Source organism: Athene cunicularia, assembly GCF_003259725.1.
Source record: "Athene cunicularia isolate RWA chromosome 2 unlocalized genomic scaffold, athCun1 chr2_part1, whole genome shotgun sequence".
Taxonomy (NCBI): domain Eukaryota; kingdom Metazoa; phylum Chordata; class Aves; order Strigiformes; family Strigidae; genus Athene; species Athene cunicularia.
In genome coordinates this window covers 131,396,692-131,416,484 of record NW_020799095.1, presented here as the reverse complement: position 1 = coordinate 131,416,484, position 19,793 = coordinate 131,396,692, and the positions used below count along the sequence as shown (strand labels likewise).

At 46.2% G+C, this 19,793-nt stretch overlaps 1 long non-coding RNA gene across 1 annotated transcript; it reads right to left on the bottom strand.

The window, feature by feature from the left end:
* Positions 1 to 452: 452 nt before the first annotated feature.
* Positions 453 to 2,245, bottom strand: LOC113477372. Its single transcript, XR_003397880.1, has 3 exons — positions 2,103 to 2,245; positions 1,872 to 2,005; positions 453 to 741 (listed from the first exon to the last, which is right to left on the bottom strand). It is a non-coding gene; the product is annotated as an uncharacterized LOC113477372 (long non-coding RNA).
* Between the last annotated feature and the right edge of the window lie 17,548 nt (positions 2,246 to 19,793).

Sequence of the window (19,793 nt, the reverse complement as noted above, 5' to 3'; positions counted from 1 at the left end):
TACTGCTGGTTAAGGAGCATATATTGCTACTCTCAGTCCTGTAGAGTAGAAGCAAAACCCAAATGTCCAAGGGCAAGAGCAATGGAAGTGTGTGGCTTCCCTAAACAGAAATTTACCTGCATCTGCTGAGGGATTATCTGCTGTCAGCTAGGGTGTTAAATAGATACCCAGGAGACATTGTGCCCGCCCCGCAGGGGCCAGATCCCTTTGTGTGTGATAGGGCTGTTTTGAACCAGCTCTGTGTGTCTCAGGGCTAGAAACAGGAATTTAGGATAAACAACCAGGTTTCTCCATTTTATTCAAGTTGATTACCTCAGCATAAATCAAGTAAGTAGAAAATAAAGCAAATCCAGTTTGGGGACTTTCTTTCACTAAATTTATTTTGTTTCAGTCCCAAAACTACAGATTAACTTGGCTTCAGGAGAGTGCATTTGCCATCCAGGGTAGGACTAGAGGCTTTTCCATCCTTCGGTTCTTGTACCAGTGATACCTCCCTACCCAGTGAGCCTCTGACTGACTGGAGGAGCAGAAGAGTTGGGTCTTCAGGGGAACACTATAGACTTTTTTCTGAAATTATGATAGGCTATTGTTTTGCTATAGCTAACAGTTCTTGTTTAAGGACCAGGCAGCTCTGAAAGGAAGGGTGAACTGGACAGGATGCTGCAGAACAAATCACTCAGTTCGCTGTTGTTTTCCCAGCACACTGTTCCCTAAGGACCATGGGCAAGTGTGTCTTTTCACCTGTAGGATGAAAGTCTGCAGGTTGGGTCATGTAAGAAGGACAGCAAAATGCTATTTACATCACTATTACGGGTCTGACTATATGAAAAGGAGAGGATGTAACAGAATTATGGACCATGAGGCCATATAAAGGCTGTGTCTCAAGTTTTCAAGTGTTGTTCTTGATGGGTCTGTTGTAAATGCCAACATCTCTGGGTAAGTCCTGGTGGCACAGTCACAGAGCTAAGCCTCTGAGCAGTAATGGAGACCCAAAGTGGAGTTTCTGGAATACTTCATCCTCTCTGTGCCATCCTTTTCTGCACAGAAATGTAAAAGGACATTCTGCCTTTTACACTCTTGTGCGATTAACAGAAACTTTCAGAGATGCTCCTTCCCCACCTCACACAGCCCAGGCTCAGCTCTTACCCATGCAAGGAGGAGTGTCAGTGAAAAGCACTGTCTGTTATCTTCAGATTTCTCTTTGTATAGCTGATGGCATAATGAGTGCTGTGATAGTGCAGGTTGCTCAGAATTGCTGTTGGGGGCATTATGAGAATGCAGTGAACTTTTGCAGCTTTCCTAGAAAGTAGGACAGGAGCAAAGAGGCAGCAACGAGCAGTTCTGCAAGGCAGTAAGAGGTGTGAGACTCCTCTGCGGGGGCTCTTCCTTACTGACTCATCTGAGAGCTGTACTCCCACTTTTCATTTGAAAATGAACGTCTACCCCTCCCTTGACTAGTTGTCCCTAAGTGTTGGCGTCACCTCTACACCTTTTTCTCTCAGAAGCATGTGTGGGTGGTGCTAGCTTTGCACATGAGAACACTGGTGCCGTGCTCAACCCTGCTCTTTTGGTCTGGTAGTGGTCACCATTGAATACACTTTCATTTATACCGTCAAAAATGTTTCCACCATAGCAAATATAAGGCTCAAGACTGCTGCTAGGTGAGGTGCTCCTCCTACCATACAGTAACTAAAACCGGCCAGCAGAGTCACTGGTTGAAGGTCTCTGCTCTGGAGTGCTAGCAACTGCCTTGCTATTGCTTTTTAAGCACCCGTGAGACAGTCTTTCATTATGTGTGAAATGAATCCATCAAAAATGGTGACAGGGGAACATGGATCAAACTGCCAGATGGAGGAAAAAGACATACTTACAAGACTCCTTGCTAATCATACTGAATGTTTCAGAAGGGAGCACGTTGACTCACAGGAGGAGCTGCTTTTCTGCTGTCCTCCACACAGGTGTACTGATAGTGACAACACATTGCCTCCCCAGGTGGCTGGTAGATCTTTGAAACACGAAAGGAAGGAGTAAAAAGACCTGGAAATTTGAATTCTGCAATTACTTACCTTTAGGTTAATTCAGTCCTACATGCTTTCTATTACCTTCCTCAGGAGTGGAACAAACAGTCTGGTATTATAGATAAATGTGATGGCCATGCCCCAATTTGACAAGCCTGGCACTACTCAGAGTTAATGGTCTAATTCCTGACTGCAGCCACATCACTTGCAAGGAGAGCCTCAGCGTAAAGCATCGACTCATGTAAATCTGTCATCTCTTGGAAAGTTCCTGAATGGTGCTTAGCCTTAATGGACTGAATCCTGTACAAAGATTAGAAGCGGGGATTCAAGGCATCTCTGGAACCACAAATTCCTGCTTTCAACGCGAGGCCATTTGCTATTAGAATGGACACACAGGGAACTGGTAAATCTTAGCCCTTTACTCCTGCACAAACAGGATGCGATAGCAACACACCCATCAAGATTTAACAACAGCTCACCTGAAAAATGAGTCAACAGATCAGCATTTTGAGGAGTGAGTGGAAATTTTCTGTTCCCAGGACAACAGCGCTAAGCAAGTGATGTTTTCTTGTTATTGTGGAAATGCAGCATAGTCTGCAGCACCCAGGATGGAGTCAGGCTGATTTCAGCATTATAGTCAGAGCTGCCTTAATCAGTGATAGTTTAATATCCTTCTCAGTCGTCTTTGTCACTGCTGCTGCTTCACCTTGGCAGGGATGTGGCAGTCCGGTTCATCTCAGGCCACTATGGTAACCTCAAGGATGTGCCCCTTTCACACATAGCTGCTGCAAGAAGTGGTGTCACATGTAAAGAACAAGATCAGGGTTGCAATATCCAGCATGAAAAATGCACAAGAACTCAATGGTAGTTAGAGAGCTATTTCTGTTCACAAATGTTTCATGGGTGTTTATTTTCTCTGAACTGTAAAATTAAAGGCATAATGCTGAAGAAAGACCTGCTTGTTTTAGGCACTGGAAAAATTATGCAGCAACAATTAGCCTTTATGCAAAGATTAATCCTTAAGTAGGGAGGTATGGGTCTCTTTTAACACTGCTTGACTTTTCCACTGGAGGTTTCATATTTATAAGTGACTGTTCCTGCTCACACAGAACTTCTGTCTCTTCATCTGCTTCCCTGGAGACTTTTGAACTTGTCATCAATCTGATCTCCCAGCCAGAGGAACACTTCCCCACTGTGCAATGAAAATTTATCAGCTTGTCCTTCAGCATGTCTCAACAACTCAGAGATTATTAACTCATCTTTCAAGTGATTAATACTCTTGGGTATTTGAGAGGCATAACTCTGGTACTTGTGAGGTGCTTGGAGGCCCTGGAAATGAAGGCAGAAGGGAAATTGCAAAGTGTGACAGTTTGGATTGACAGACTAACCCCACTCTTGCACAAGTCCTGTACCCACTCCACTTGGGTCTCATTTTGGCTGGCCTCTGTAGGCCCCACAACACAAACAGCGAACAGCCCTTTTTAGTCTCCTTCCTCTGTATGATAATCCAGATCTGTGGATTCTCAAGGGAGTACATCTGAGAAGAAGTCATTTCACTTAGTGCTGCCTAATTATAGCCATGTTGACAGCCACAGTTGTAACTCCTCTGCTAAGAGATTTTTAGTATTCATCAGCAGGCTCCTCATTGGTCGCTGCAGAGTACCTGTCAGTCATGATAATTACTAATTTGTTTTAACTTGCCTCGGAAGCATTCCTAGAATTTATGGCTGTGCTCTGAGTTATTCCAGCTTTGCCTTCTACTATGAGAGATATGGCAAAAATGCAACATATATAAAGTCATCATGGCCTGCCTCTAAGACAAATGATGCACTGAGAAAATGCAGGACCATGATGCATACACATTTGTGCCATGTAAGACGCCAGCAGCACCGTACTATACAATCACTCCTGGGATTGCTCTTGTGGCTCTGCTCGCGTTTTGAACATACAAACTGACAGGTGAAGGTATATAATTTTCCAGGAGAGCTGGTCTATCTGTCCTTGTGCATATGCCCGAGGCAGCTAATAGGACTGCCAAATTCAAACAGGGCCAGGCCAAGCAAAAAAGAGAAAGGGAGGACAAAGGATAAAGAGCATATTTCACGGCCAGCCAGGCATGGGTCCAGTGCTTTTGTCCAAAAGCTCTCATGTTGTGTCCCTAAACTGACCCTGACAGCTTTGCAGGAAGCAAAGTTGCTTCAAAAGATTTTCATGCTCCCATTACATCAGGGGATGTCCACAACATTGCTTTACTGGAATGCGTTGTTGCCAGTAAAGAGCACCCAGATCATGTAAAACACAGGGCAGGAGTAGCATGAACACAATAATTTGTGCTCTAATAAAGGGCTAATATTCTAATCATAAAGTTGGAAATGAAGCAACATTCCCCCTTTCACCCTACCCCATAACACAAGGCAAGGATAGACCATGCTTTACCCCAGCCTGCACCCCAGGACTCCTCCACACCATGGCTGCCATGCAGCCCAACAAGTCACCCCAGTGACTCTGCTACCTGTGTGCTGCTCCAAGCCTCCCCCTCTACTCCCCACCCAGCTTTCTGCCTCCCACGAATACCAGGTGGCTTTCTGAGTCATAATGAACATGAAGGAAACTTCCTATCTTGGCCCAGGAGAGCCCTTTCCCCATTTTGTCTCATTTCTGCACCCGTGTAGTGCTGAGCCATGGCTGGCAACCTGGAAAACACAGCCTCTGTGAACTTTCCTGACTCCCTGCGCACAGCAGAAGAAGGAGATTCACATGCAGCAGAGCTCTGCTGTGCTCCTGCTCTCAGGAGAGTTCCCAAAGCACATTTCATAAATTGCTTTTCAGTGCGCAGCAGTTTCGAGTGTCTCACAGCTCAGGAGCCTGTTACATTCTGACTGGAGGAGGGGGTTTTCTCACACACCCTGCTCCATGTCTGGAGATTTTGGTAGTGCCCCGGACATCTCAGTTTAGATGCAGCAACTCTAGCAAATGGTTGTTGCAGAGGCTGGGCAGAGAGGGGTGACTGGCAGGGAGAGCAGGGTAACTGTGAGTATATGAGTGGCCCCAGTGCAGTGATTCTGCCCAGATCAAGATTTCCCTCTGCCAGCATCAGTTCTTTGTAGGACTGACTACCTGGGCCATAATCCCCATGGAGACCAGTCCCAAAGTCAGAAGCGTTGTAGCCAGTAAGAATTTCTGAATTTAGAAGGGGTTCAATAACCATGCCATATTACAAATATGCTAATAATTATTTTTGTTAAGTATCAAAGCAGTAAGACTCTTCGTGTTCCCTGTAGGAGGTAGCTGCTCCAGCAAGCACCACTCTGGCTTCTGATGCTATTGTTTTAACTCAGAGACCCATCATGCAATCAGTTCTGCTACTAGTCCTTGAATCCAAATAATCTCTCTTCCATCAAATAGAAACTTTAATTTCATGAGCAGACGGATGTTTCAAAATGTGACCTTTCCCAAGGTGAAGCACTCAGTGGACATGTTATTTATTGGTTTTCAATTTTTCCACAGGCAGACATGTCTATTCCGTCAGGAAGGTTAAACAAAAAGATGTTTAAGAATTCATTTAAGTGCAAATGCAGTCCTTACTGCTGTAGTAATTCTTTCTCTTTCTCATTCAAGAGCAAGATGTGGTTGTACTAGGGGATAAATGATAGCTTGTCTGAGGCAGGACTGACAGCTTGTAGCTATCCACTGCTGGCTGCAGGTGCAGCTTAAATGGTCTCCAGCCCTTTCCTTAGGCTTGCTTGTCATGCAAATGCTCTCTGAAAGTGGACTGTACTTTTCTTTAAGTGTGGAGAACCTGTTTGTCTCACTCAGCAGCTAAGCTCACATTCATTGGAGGGGACAGCATCGAGGTGCTCAGAGCAGCTTCAGCCACCCCAGCTGACATTGCAGGGGCCTTGTGGATGAGGCAGGGTCTTGTGCAAGGGTGCAGGCAGAGGAAAGGCTCTTCATTTTGGAAGCATCGGTCTTCTTTCCCTCTGGGGGAAGAGCAGAGCCCACCCTGAAGGTCACATTAAGACTCGTGTCTTCTGGCTCCTAAGGATCTTGACAACTGAGTGTGGCTAATTCACATGGTTCTCTTCTCTTCTTCCAGACCAACATAGCTTAAATTTTTGCAGATTAGTTAAATAATAATTCCAACAGATGTAAGAAAAATACCCACTAGTGGATTATGGCAAAACAGAACAATTTGCTGAGAAATTAACTCATTTGATTGGAAAAATACATTACACACCCTAGTGAATCCTTTAGAACTAGAAAAATGTGCATGAATAATGTAAATAAGAACAGCATTTTGTACTCATCTTTCCAGGAAAATCAGTCCTGACAGCTTGTTGGATTTGCCTCTTCTGGCTATTTTTTATGGTGACTTAGAAACTCTTCTTGATTGACTGTTCAGACAAGTAAAAAGGAAGAATAAAACCAGTGTAGGCTCTTACATGTTCTGTTATAAAAATCGACAGTGCCTGATGCTAACACAATGCACTATTCTCCTGTGCCAAATGGAGGCCAGGCCCCTGTGCAGACTTTGTTCCCGTGCTTTGGCTGCCGATACCATTCTCTGATTTATGCTGTGCGACACAGAATCATTAACATGTGTTGAGCAAGTTTAAATTCCTTCATAATCGGGGGTAATCAGCAACACAGGATAAGAATAGTAAGTAAAAACTGCAGCCCAAGTGATAAAAATAGCATTGGAGCTGGAAGACAGTAAATCTTAGGGCTGCAAGACCAGGACCTCAGAGTCCTCCTCCCATGCCTCCTACATACACATTTATAGCCCCTGCACAAGGTGCCATTTAACACCCCATGCTGCATGAAATGGGGGTCTCTGCACCAGTGGAAGGATTTTTCTTTAAGTTTTCTAGCCCCTAGAAGAAAGGGCAGATTTGATAGTGTTTGCATAGCAGGCATCACAGCCTGGATCTCCACCTTGCTTTTGGCCCCCAGCAGAGTCCGTGCATAGGCAGCCAGGCTGCGTCTTGCCAGGTCCAGCACAGCTTTCTCGCACCGGTATCATCTCCTTCTTCTTGATGAGAGCCATCCGGATGCATGCTGGCAGCTGGGTGAGCCCAGGTCCTACACTGGGGAGCAGCAAGACCCTCCAGGCGCCTGCAGTGCAGCACCCTGAGGGATGGGGTCAGTGTTTGAGGTCCTCTCCCTCAAAGCCCTCTCAGATGCACCAGCAGCACTTCTGAGCACAAAGAACTGTCTCCCTGCACTCCCAGAGCTCGTGGTACAGCCCTTGTCTTTCTGCTGGAGAAATCTCGTGGCACTGCCACATCTTACTCTTTGGGTACATCAGTCTATGGGAGCTGAGCGGACTGCACAGGGAACATCCTCAGGGCATGGGAAGGAATGTCTGGCTCTGTGTCTGCACTGTGAGTGAAACACTGTTATTGGGGCATGGAAGATGTAAGGACTTCCAGTCCTTTCCAGTTCTTTCCCTGACTCTTAGCATGGGGTGTGCAGGAAACTAAGAAGTTAAAACAGCTTGCTCTGCTGTTTTTCCTCTCCTGTGACCCTGGAGACAGTGAGTAAGTGTAATGCCCATGATATACTCTTATTACCATAGTAACTCAGCCAAGAGCTGGTGATTGCACAAGTAGATGCTGAAAGGAAAAGACTGCCTAGGGAAGAAATCAGCTCTCTGCTATCTGGGTGCATCGTCCCTATCTGCACTAGAGACTCCTTTGAAGGCAGTGGGATTCCTCTGGCACACAGTGAGAGCAAATTACAGCTTAGATCTAATTCTGCGCTTGCAAGGCAATTTTCCCCGAAGGATCCAACCATTTTACGTCTAAATTAAAAATAACCCACCCCTTATTAGAAGAGGCTGATTCTCAGCGAGGCTCTGCACTGCCCTCTGCATTTCTCCCATTTCCTTTGAAGTAAGGACATGGGGTGCTGCTGGAGCTGTGCCACCTGCAAGAACACAGGTATGTCTGCGCTGAGTGAGAGCAGCTGGAGCTCCATGCACGGGATGCCCTTGGCTGCACAGTATCTAACCTCCGAAATCTCTGCTCTAGCTCCAGTGCTGTGGCGTGAAAAGGCCTTCGAATGGATTGTGGCGATGAGACAGCGCCTTGCTCCACAGTATACCATCTACCAGAAAACTTCACAACAGCAGCTAATATTTCATGCATTTGCCTTCACAGTGCCCCATGGGGTATGAAATCGCTGTCACACCCACTAGAGAGGCAAGTAAGGACTGAAATTCCCCCAGCAGCACTACAAGCTTGGGGAGGAGTGTCTGGAGAGCTGCCAGTCAGAGAGGGACCTGGGGGTGCTGATTGACAGCCAGCTGAACAGGAGCCAGCAGTGTGCCCAGGTGGCCAAGAAGGCCAATGGCATCCTGGCTTGTGTCAGCAATAGCGTGGCCAGCAGGGACAGGGAAGGGATCTGACCCCTGTCCTCGGCACTGGTGAGGCCGCCCCTCGATTCCTGTGTTCAGTTTTGGGCCCCTCACTACACAAAGGACATTGAATGACTCGAGCGTGTCCAGAGAAGGGCAACGGAGCTGGTGCAGGGTCTGGAGCACAGGTCGTACGGGGAGCGGCTGAGGGAACTGGGGGTGTTTAGCCTGGAGAAGAGGAGGCTGAGGGGAGACCTCATCGCCCTCTACAGCTACCTGAAAGGAGGTTGCAGAGAGCTGGGGATGAGTCTCTTTAACCAAGTAACAAGCGATAGGACAAGAGGGAATGGCCTCAAATTGCACCATGGAAGGTTTAGACTGGATATTAGGAAGCATTTCTTTCCAGAATGTGTTGTTAGGCGTTGGAATGGGCTGCCCAGGGAGGTGGTGGAGTCCCCATGCCTGGAGGTGTTTAAGAGTCGGGTTGACATAGCGCTGAGGGATCTGGTGTAGTTGGGAACTGTCAGTGTTAGGTTAGTGGTTTGACTGGATGATCTTCAAGGTCTTTTCCAACCTAGACAATTCTGTGATTCTGTGAGATACAAAGAAGCCAGCCAGGTACTAAGGCCATCGAGGGGACACATAGCAGGGCAAGGACTTGAAAGCTCATGTCTCTTATGAATATAGTATGAGTTTATAGGTGATCTCAGGATCACCCTTACTTTTCTAAAGCTATAAGATCAGAGGACTACTCCAGGTACATGGAGTTTTCTTCATCTTTTCTTCTTAGTTTTGGGTTGGGTCGTAAGCCTTATAACAACATTAAAATTGCTGCTGTTCTAATATTCACCACTCTTATTCAGTGGCCTAAAATTTCTGCTTAGTATCCAAGGAGTGAGAGGGATGCAGAGGAGCAGGATGAGACTATTTTGGCAGTCATGTACACCAGGACTCTGTGAAGGCAATGTTAGGGAGTGACCATCCTTCAAACTCCATCCTTCCCAGCAGCCCTGGACACCTCCCTTGATAACACAGGAAAAAACATGACCATCACTGACATTATACCATGGTGGGAAGTAATAAAGTTCTGCCACAAAGTTCTGCCTAGTTGCATAAAAATATTTCAGGAAGATTTTCATAACCTTTCCACCGAGTGCCGTTACCCACTACAAGGGCCAGGATCAATTATGCAAGGTTTCCTCTTAAAATTTCTGATCAGCAATAGATTAAACCTCTCTCTACCCCTACCTAGAAACCTGAAAAAAGGAAAACCTTCTCTTTCTAGGAAGACTCTTGAGTCCTGAAGCTGCACAGAAAACAAAAATGTATATGGTATGGAGGAGAGAAGAAATGGAGTGTTCATCTGGGAACACAAAAAACATAACTCATGTAGATGAGCTTTATATTTATTTACATATATACATGTGTATATATCTGCCTATTTGTGCATATAAATCCTGAAAGACCTCTGTGCATATAAATCCAGAAAACCTCTGTCCTCTCGGGCCATGAGGTGGCAAGGCTGCCTGTGCTCCCCGCCCCATCTCATGCTTCTCGCTGTCTATGACCCATAAAGGCACCTGTGAGCATTAACAACCCATTTGAGCAGAATAGCCAAAATGCTGCACTGGGAGACCAGAAGCAAGTCTAAAAGAATCCTGCTGCCTGGTCTTCCCAAGATTTACTAGCAGACAGCAACAGCTAACCTTGTTCCTTGACCAGCATTTCCTGGCTGGTGGCATGTTGCAGGGCCAGGCTGGGTCTCAAGCAGGACAGGCATGGGATATGTGGATGGGCAAGAAGGAACTTTCCTACTTCCAGTGCTGGCTACTCACAAAACCAGACCCCAAAAGCACTGCTGTTGTTGCAACCCTGGAGGGCTGTGCTGGGGCAGAGGCTGCTCGCAGGAACACCCAAAACTTCCCCAGAGCATGCACTATGCCTGCACCAGGCACGTGACTGACAGAGACACCAAGAAGGAAGATCCATTTGGCCAGAGTCAAGACTGCCACCATAGTGTTGCCATTGCAATTGGATACTGTAGTGCATATGCTAAAAAATAAGAGAGTAAACTAAAAGAAAGATGGGCCTTTCACTTCTGCTGTACCTGAGCTGCAAGAAGGCTATTTCTATTTGAAAGGGAAGTGAATAAATTAATGAGCTGCTGCTTCCATTACAGGAAAAATTAAGTGTTGTCATAAATGTCTCCACATATCTCAGTGACAATTGTGGGGAACTATTAGTATTTGACCTTCCTCATCTCACATCTGTGTTTCTGGGTAGCACACACACTGCCTGTGTGCCAAAGCCTGACAGATCGCCCACCACTCAAAATGTACCAAGAGAAGTATTTGAGTTCTAGGTTAACTGAACTCAGTCAGATGAAGAAAAACTTTTAACTGTATGTGCACCTTGCTGTAATAGAGAGAAACAATGTCAGTCTAATCTGCGCTTAGGTCAGAGGAGCTCCTAACAAAGATCCCTGTTTCATTTACCTCCCTCTTTAACAGACACAAGCCTCTTGCCATTGAACTTAAGCTTTTTTTTTTTTTTTTTACATTCCCTCAATCTTGAGGGGCATCACCTCTGCCACACTGCAAAGAGGGTTTGTTTCATACAGCTCACCAAGATGATCTGAGCCTGCACAGAGCTCACCTTACACAATTCCTACCGGGTGAAAAATGCCATCTCTGAGTGCTTATTGCTCATGCATGAAACTCACTGATGAGCCTTGACCTACAGCAGTCAGGAGGTGATGGCAGGGGAGTGTAGATAGTTGTCATGATTTAACCCCAGCTGGCAACTAAGCACCACACAGCCACTCGCTCACTCCTTCTCTGGGATGGAGAGAGGAATCAGAAAAAAAATTAAAACTATGGCTTGAGATAAGAACAGTTTAATGACTAAAATATAACAATAAAAATTAATACAGCATAAAGAGAGAGAGAGAGAGAGAAATAAAACCCAAGAAAGACAAGTGATGCACAATGCAATTGCTCACCACTTGCTGACCGATGCCGAGCCAGTCCCTGAGCAGCGATCTGCCTCTCCCAGCCAACTCCCCCCAGTTTATATACTGAGCATGACATCCTATGGTATGGAATATCCCTTTGGCTAGTTTGGATCAGCCCTTCCTGGCCATGCTCCCTCCCAGCTTCTGGTGCACCTGCTGCTGTGGGAGCATGGAAAACTGAAAAGTCCTTGATTTAGGATAAGCGCTACTTAGCAACAACTAAAACACCAGTGTGTTATCAACATTATTCTCATACTAAATCCAAAACAGAATCAGAATGACAGAATCATCTAGGTTGGAAAAGACCTTGAAGATCATCCAGTCCAACCATTAACCTAACACTGACAGTTCCCAACCACATCATATCCCTCAGCGCTATGTATAAAACACAGCACTGTACCAGCTACTAGGAAGAAAATTTACTCTATCCCAGCTGAAACCAGGACAACACTCCTGATGGCCACTGCTGGCTTTCATAGCAAAATCTGTGCAGAAAGTAGCCATTCCCTAAGTAAATGTGGCAGTGAAGAGGACTCTTGCCCTCTGGCAATACAGCTCAGTGATGGTGGATCTGCCACCACTGCTGGGACATCCAGCACTTGATCTCCAGACAAAACCAGACTTGGACAATTGACTTTGAGAGATCATACCATGTTTTACCCACTCTTCTCTTGAGAAGCTAATGCAAAACTACTTGAGGAATGCCTTTATTTCTAAGGCTGTTGTATAAATCAGGGAAGTCTTGCTGCAAGCATTTGAATTACTGGAGATGGAGCCAGGGTGGCCAGCCAGCTCATGCCTCCATTCCCACTGGGGTCAGACACCAGCAGGGGCTGAGTGCCTCCAAACCTCCAGAGCACCTGCCCCCTTCTCTTTGCTGAAATCTCTCTACAACACAAAAAACCCCAAAAGGCGATACATGCCAGTCCCTAGCTTCTTTCTAAAATACTAATGGAAATGGAAAACGAGGTCAGAGACAATGCTATGGCTTTGTATGTGACAGCCTACACTTAAGGAAACAGACTGGAAAGAGTCCAGGGCAGAGGAAAGATGAAAAGGAGAAGAAAGTGGAGATAAAAGTCAGTGGAGCGGCTGGAGCATGTGCTAACGCTGGGGGAGATTCTGCAGCTAATGATGAGACGATGGTGTGCAAAGAGATTTGAAAGTGGAAAGCCAGGCTGGGAAGCCAGATGAAAAGCTGAAAAAAGCAGGTGCTGAAGTGTGTGTGATCACAGAAAAGAGGCTGGAGAAAGAAAGAAAGTGGGAACAGCAGAAGAGAAAGGTTTTCTGAAAGGAGAAGAGACATCTGTCGTCTACTCTGCCAGACTCAGAGGAAAGCAAAAGGAGTCAGCGGCATTTCAGCCCTCTCTGCAGCAGGTGGCTTGCAGGCTCCATCCCCAGCCGGAGCTCTGGGAAATCACAATTAAATGCAATGAAGTGAAATAAGATAGGCTGGAGCATTGCAGCATGGCAGTGCCTGAAGCCTGGAAGGTAGTCTCTAAATCCGCTTGGGAGTTGTTCCTCTGATCAGCAAGGAAAATTGTGCTCGTAGTCCTGCTAAGAGCCAAAAAAAAGAAAAAGAAAGTGTAAGTTTACTATACAGTGGTAAAACACTGAATTCTGTAGTAGCAGGGGAAGGAACTGTGGGTTTCCAAACACATGAGACAGATAAAATGCGGGCTTCCAGCCCTGGACCTCACACCCCTGGGGCTCACTCTAGAGGTCTCTGGAGCACTGCTGTCAGGGTAATCTTCCTAGGAGTCATCTAACTTCACAAGTGTGAGGACTTGGCAATCTCTGCACAGCTGTTTGCAGGCTCTTTTCTGAGGAGCAGAGGGCTCTGAGGGGTCCTGTGTACTTTGTCTTCAGCAAGGCAATCAGTGTCAGGTGTGTGGAACTGGATATTTAAGCACTCACATCCTCTCCTCACACTGAGTGCCAGCTCATTTGGTTATCTTCTACTCTCTTCCTCAGCCACACATGAGAGGGAACCCAGCTCTTGAGATCTCTCCTGGCATGGAGGCACAAAGATGCCTGCCTCCAGCCCGTGTGCTAGGATCTCCAATGGGCCTGTTTCCACTAAAGGCAACCTGCCTTTGGGACAGAGTGACCTTCCTTATTCCCATCTCAAATGGTGATGGGAGCAGGAGAGGTGTAAGCCAAGAGCCCCCAGCACTGGGGAGGCAGGCACCTGCATCCCCAGCTCTTCCTGCAGGCCCTGCAGCTTAGCAAGCCTGGGTCACTTCCCATATTAGGAGTCCAGGACACGCAGTGGTGGCTTCATCACCATCAGGGAGCGTAAAGAAGAGTGAAGGGAGGTTCATCCCTTAAGGCTGAATGCCTCATAGTGGCCAAACCCATGCAGAGCCTGTACCGCAGCCTGCCAAAGTAAGCAACATGTTCAGTCACAGGGCATGTGTTAGCCACTAGTGTAGCACTGCATGCTCATGGCCATGAGGAATCCCAGGCACTCACCAGTCCAGGTCTTTCCACCTCAGCCTGGGATGCTGTTGCCTGCTCTCTGTGAGAAATCAGAGACTCAAAGGTTACTGCCTTATCTGTGTACTGGCACCCTTCATGGGTGCTCTAAAACTTCCCATACGCATATAAAAGCAGCCAAAATCCAAGGCAGTATGAGTGATGGGAGCCTGACAGTATGTTTAAGCATCTTCCTGAGCTGTTCTTACATGAGTAACTACTCCAGAGGATCCAGTAGCCAAGTTCCCAATATGAGTATGCTGCATTAGTTGCATTTGCTTTTGTTTCTATTAGACAACTCTTTCTGTTTGTCTCATTACACCCTTAAAGCAGCCAAATAGCTTTTGCAAACTGCTATTTAGTTGCTTCACACTGATAAAGACTAGTTATGCTAGTCTTAGGAATTCGACCTACATCCTTTCAGCTGTTGTTATCTCATTAAAGGGACCAACTTCATGCTAGCTAGTTCTTGCCCTGTCTTGTTTCAATCAGTTGGCACAGTAGCTCTTTTTTCAAGGATTCACATTTTATTTGCATAAGAACGTTAATGGAGTAATTTCAGAAATCAACGCCCAGCTTAACCCTGCTGTACCCTTAAGAAAAGTCCTCTCCACTGTGAAGGCTTTTTGGCATTTCCTTTCTCCTCTACTGGCTCACAAAGGCACACACAAGAGAGGTCAAGCTCTCTATGCCACTTTCAGAAACAGTGGCTTTGACAATATGAAAACACAACCAATGTTTCCTGTTTGTCTTAGGCTAAACTCATAAATCATCTTTTTCTAGAGGAACCAAAAAGTAAAACCAGAGCAGGCAGGCCAGAAAATCTTATTGCTGGCAAACATCTGGATGTTGCATTCAACAATGGTGTGATTAGCACATGTGGTCAGTGCCATGTTCAGGGCCCTGTTTGCTGGGCTCTTTGCCCATTTCATCTGAGGCAGTGATGGATATTTAGAAAAAAACTACAATAATCCTAAAAGTGAAAAATCCCAAATCTCCCTGCACAGGGCACAGAGCCCAACTGCTGGGATGCAGAACCAAACTCCTGTCGTTCCTCTTTTTCTTCCCCAGGGTTTTTGCATCCACAGCCATGCTGTAGTGTGTTCCTAGTTCCAGCGAGGAAAGTAGAAAATTTTTCTTTATCCTTGAACTCGCCTGCAACTTCCTGGTTTCTGTGAGGAGGTGGTGGATTTGTGCTCAGGCCCATCCAGCTGAGCAGATATTCCAAGCGCCAGACACCACCCTCCAGCATGCAGGGAAGCCAATGCCTGTTTTATCCCATATTTCACACTCACTTTCTCTTTTGCTATGAGCTGTGCAGAAAGATTGTGCTTTGTCAAGGTTAACAAGGTATTTATTCTGCATTTGATCTCTCCATTGAAAGCTTAATTACTGCCCTAGAAAGCTCCAGTCCTTGGAAATCAGCATCTTTGTCTAACAGAAAGATGGAGCTCCCAGCTGTTTCACACTACATGAGAGGACCTCCATGTCAATTTGTGTTATGAGGTAACTCCGTTTTCTATGATCAGTCAATCATAGGTTTTTCTCAAGCACTGTTTGACCCCCCCACTTTCATCCTCCTTCCTTGCTGCTCCTTTTCAAGCCTCTCTCCTTCCTCACTCCTTGACACCCCTGTGAGGACACCTGGCTGGTGTGCATGGCATCCAAGCCTGGGAGATCCTTCAGCCCCTTGGGGAAAGATTTCCTTTCCACGGAGGCATTTCCCTATTTGGTTGACAGTTCCCCTCCAGAGATACTCTCAAGCTGTCTGCATGACATGCTACCTGTCTGTCCCCTGGGCCAGGTGCCTGTCTCCCTGGGGATGCCTTCCTGGGCACATAGCTATAGGCTTTGAGAGACAATGGAAGAAGGCCCAGAAACCCAAGAAAAGCAAAAAAGGATCACTGCAAACGCAGGGCTAGCTCCATGCAGAGCATGTGCACACTCTTCTGTGGGGGCTTCCAGCTACATCAGCCTGGCACAGCATGAGCTGGGGTGTGGGGAGAGCTGAGCCCCACTGCTGCTCCCGCTGGCACCAGTGCTCCTCACTGAGACTGGATAATGAGACGGTGATATCATCTCTGGCACCTCCATCTGACCTGGGTAACATGGCAGAGCCAAGCCCTGTGGTATTGCACTGGGGAAGGATGCATTTGAGCGAGAAGAGCAAATGGCACATTGGGTCAGAAACTTCTGCCAGGGGGGATGCAAAGCAGCACAGGCCAAACCTCCAGACTGCATCAGCAGAGCATGTTACACTGAGCTGCACTAATTAGTAGCCTAAAGAGAAACGACATCAGCATGGATGAGTTCTTTCTGAACCGAGTCTCCCTGCAGAGACCTGCTTGTGCATCGGCCCTTTCTGCAGGCATTGCACCAGCTTCCAGCTCCGGCTCCAGGTCATTGTGTTGGTCTTCTCCTGTGCTGAGGTCAGGTGCACCTGGTAGGCACCTCCTTGGGGGCCAAAAAGAGCGGTGGGGTTGCTCAGGCTCATCATGCCAAGGTGTGTTGGGCAGGAAGCTAAATGTTCTTTTGGGAACATTCCTGTTCTGGGCCATGTGATTTCCTGAGGAGGCAGGGTAAATGGGACACCGGGAGGTGCTAGCAGTGACTCCTCAAGTGTCAGCAGGGAACATTTGCACCAGGATGTGTTTCTGAAGTCAGGATTATGTGTGTTCTCTGAGCTTTATATAGTCACTTCTGTAAAGAGAGGAGTAGTCATATGTCTAATGTGTTGTAAAATTTTAACAAATTCTTCACCAGGAAGTTACTCTGAACAATAATGTTTTTAGCATGGCCCATGAATATATAAATGATCATATAATAATCAGAATATTGGGGCTCACTCAACAAGTCTGAGTCACTGCTCTTTCCAACACACTCTGAAGTTAATGGAGCAGTTATAACTTGTCAAACAGATATGACTGTGGGCAAGAAAAAACATTCTTAAATGTAGGTGCATGCCTCTTACAGACTTGTTACATTTAGGTGAGTGTCCTCCCAAAGGTCAGTGCTACAATTGCAGTTATTCAGAAGGTAAAAATACTCAACTTCTGTATTTCAGTTTGAGATAACTTGGTGAAAACAAATCCAAAGAATGTGCCCCACTTAACTTTTCAAAGCTTTATTTTTAACATTTACTTTGATATAACATAGTTGTTCTATTGGTTGTTTAGCCCAAAATGATTCAGAATTTCTTGGTTACCCAAAGAGCAATAAAGAGAACAGCAGCCAGCCCTCTCCCAGCATTGCAGGAAGAGAAGAAGAGCTCTTTAGCTCTCTGTACCAACCAGTTGTCCTCCTAGTGCAGGACAATGCACTGCTGCATGGTTGTGTTCAGTCTTACCAGAAGAGCATCAGGTTATGACACTCCCCATTTTCCTGGTGAAAACTGCTCCCCTCTTGGAAAAAAAAATCTTTTTTAATACTTGTCCTATCTTCTTGTTTTATGCTATCAGCAACATTTCCTCAAGCCATATCATTCTGAGCATCCCTAACCTGTGATAGGTAGAGCCAAAGCCTATACATTTAAGGCAAAGAGAAACAAAACCTTTTTTCTAAAGCCATCTGGTTTGGAGTCTGATTTCAGTCATATAACCTATGCACCTTCCCTTCTCCCACGTTGCCCAAGTTTGGCTCAGCTCTGAAGTCTGAGGCGGTGGCAGGGCTGTGTGGTCTAGCTAGCTGCAAGCAGATGCTCTTTCCTTGCCTCAGGGAATGCTACCTGTGACAAGGTGCCTAATCCTGTCTCTCTTTCCCCCTTCCTTTCTTCTGCCCATGTATGGCTATAGCCTTTCTCCCACTTTCTTTTTGAGAGCAGAGGGTTATGTGATGTCAGAAGTTGGCCCACAAAGGCAGTGGCTGAGTGAATGGCTGAGCCAGCTGAGGAGGTTTAGGGCTGAGCTTCCAGAGCTTATGAGCACTGTGCAGAGGGAAGCTGGCGTCTTTTTCTCCAGCAATGCTTTTACTGTTTAGTTTGCATTTCTGCTTTAGATGAGAAGTAAAATTTTCTCTAAAAAGAAGATAGCTCAGTGGCAGCCTTCTCAGGGTGAAGGAGCCAGTGGCCAAAAACATTTGGGTAAAAGCTTTTGCTTGGTATCTTAGAAGACAGTAGCACCCTTTTTGCAGGCCTCACATATAACAAATTTACCCAAACTTTAAAACAACCAAACAACCAAACCCATTAATAATAGAGGTGAGTCTCTCGTCTTCTGCTGCAATAACAAGGTTAAACCAACCTTTCAAGATGTCATCACCGCTCTGAGAGGTGCCTCTTGTTACGACAGCTCTGACGCAGGGAGGGGAAACTCCTTTCGGAAGTGTCAGGACATGCCCAGCAGTGGCGATGAGTAATGTTTCCTGTTATCATGGGATCTTTCATTAAATATGACGGGAAAACAACGTGTGTCATGCCAGAAAAGCCATCCATGCTCTGTGTACTGTCGCTGCAGCCCGCGAGGTGGCAGAAGGAAGCGGGTGTCATTGCAAGCACAGCCCACTCTCAGCCCGATGAAGAGACTGCACTTCTCTTCATCGCTGGTATTCTGAATTCTGAAAAGGAAGACAAAACAAAAAACCTAACCGAAGAACAGAAGCATGTTTAACTTTCATGTAAAAACTTCCCTGAAGAGAAGAGGAGAAGAGGATAAGATACTGAGAGGTTTGTTTATATACATTAAGATCAGTCAAAAAAAGTACGGAAAATAAAGTGCATGTCTTAGCTCTCTATTAGCAACATGTTTTTAAAAAAGGTAAGGCAAATAATAGCAATGGCCAGGAAATATTTTATGCCTCCTTGTGAAGTGATGACTGCCATGAAGATGCCCACAGACAGCTCTGTTGCAATATAAATTGGCACTTTATCAAACCAGTTCCTTACCAAGCCCACCTGGCCTATATGTTTATTGACTTGTTTATTGACCAGATTTATACCTAGTGGTAATTAGTTTTAAAAAATCGAGCTTGTTCAGCTCTTCAGTCTAACACATAATATCCTGAAGGAAGGCAGTATGTTAATTTATTCAGGAATCAGCAATCATGCGCTCAAGCTCCAAGAAACCTGGGTCCTAGTGAAGTTTCTGGGGGAATCCCAACCACACAATTTACCCACACAGACCACAGCTCGCTCTTCTTTAGAGGAGAGACAGTGGTGGCATCCCCTATAGCCATGTACTTGGGGGATTTGCTTCCTGGCAGAACTGTGCCTCAAGTAGAAGGGTCCTAAAATATATTTGTTAAGCTCCCAGGTGTCCCTTTGCTGGACTCCCAGCATGTCCTGCCTCTGTTGGGATTATCTGCTGAAGGAAAGGAAGCTCATGCAAACATCCAGTCTCATCCTATATTGCAAAGGACTTTTAAACCACAGCTGCAAGATACTATGCTGCCCAGTGTGATAGCTCAGCAATATGGCTTTACTATTAGTTTCTTGGAAAAAGACCATAGAATACAGAAGAATAATCTGCTTAATTCCCCCATTTAGCAGGGGGAGGGAGGTCAGCATGAGCTCATCACATCTCAGACAGCAGAGAACCCCCGCAAAATATCTTCTGTGTGGCTGCTGCCCGTGCAACCCTGTGTGTGCCCCAAAGGAAAGGCTGCAATGAGAGCTCACGCTGTTGCATGCGACCACAAAGCACAAAGTCCAAGGAAACCCGGTTTTATTCAGTCTGTCCCTCACTCCTGCACACATTGCTGCGGGGCTGGGGTCACGTGTTGTATTTCTCAGATAAAAGTGAGTGAGGTCAGCTTACATTGTCTTTATAGTAGATCTTAATTAGACTGCCTGTGGACTACGTAGCTTCCTTGCCACCGCCGCTGTGGAGAAGTAGGCTCACTGGCCATTACCCGAGGAGTTTTGCTGGCTGGCTGAGCTGCCTCTGCTCTGGACTTGCTGAAAGCAGGGCCCACAGCGCTCAGTGCTCACCAG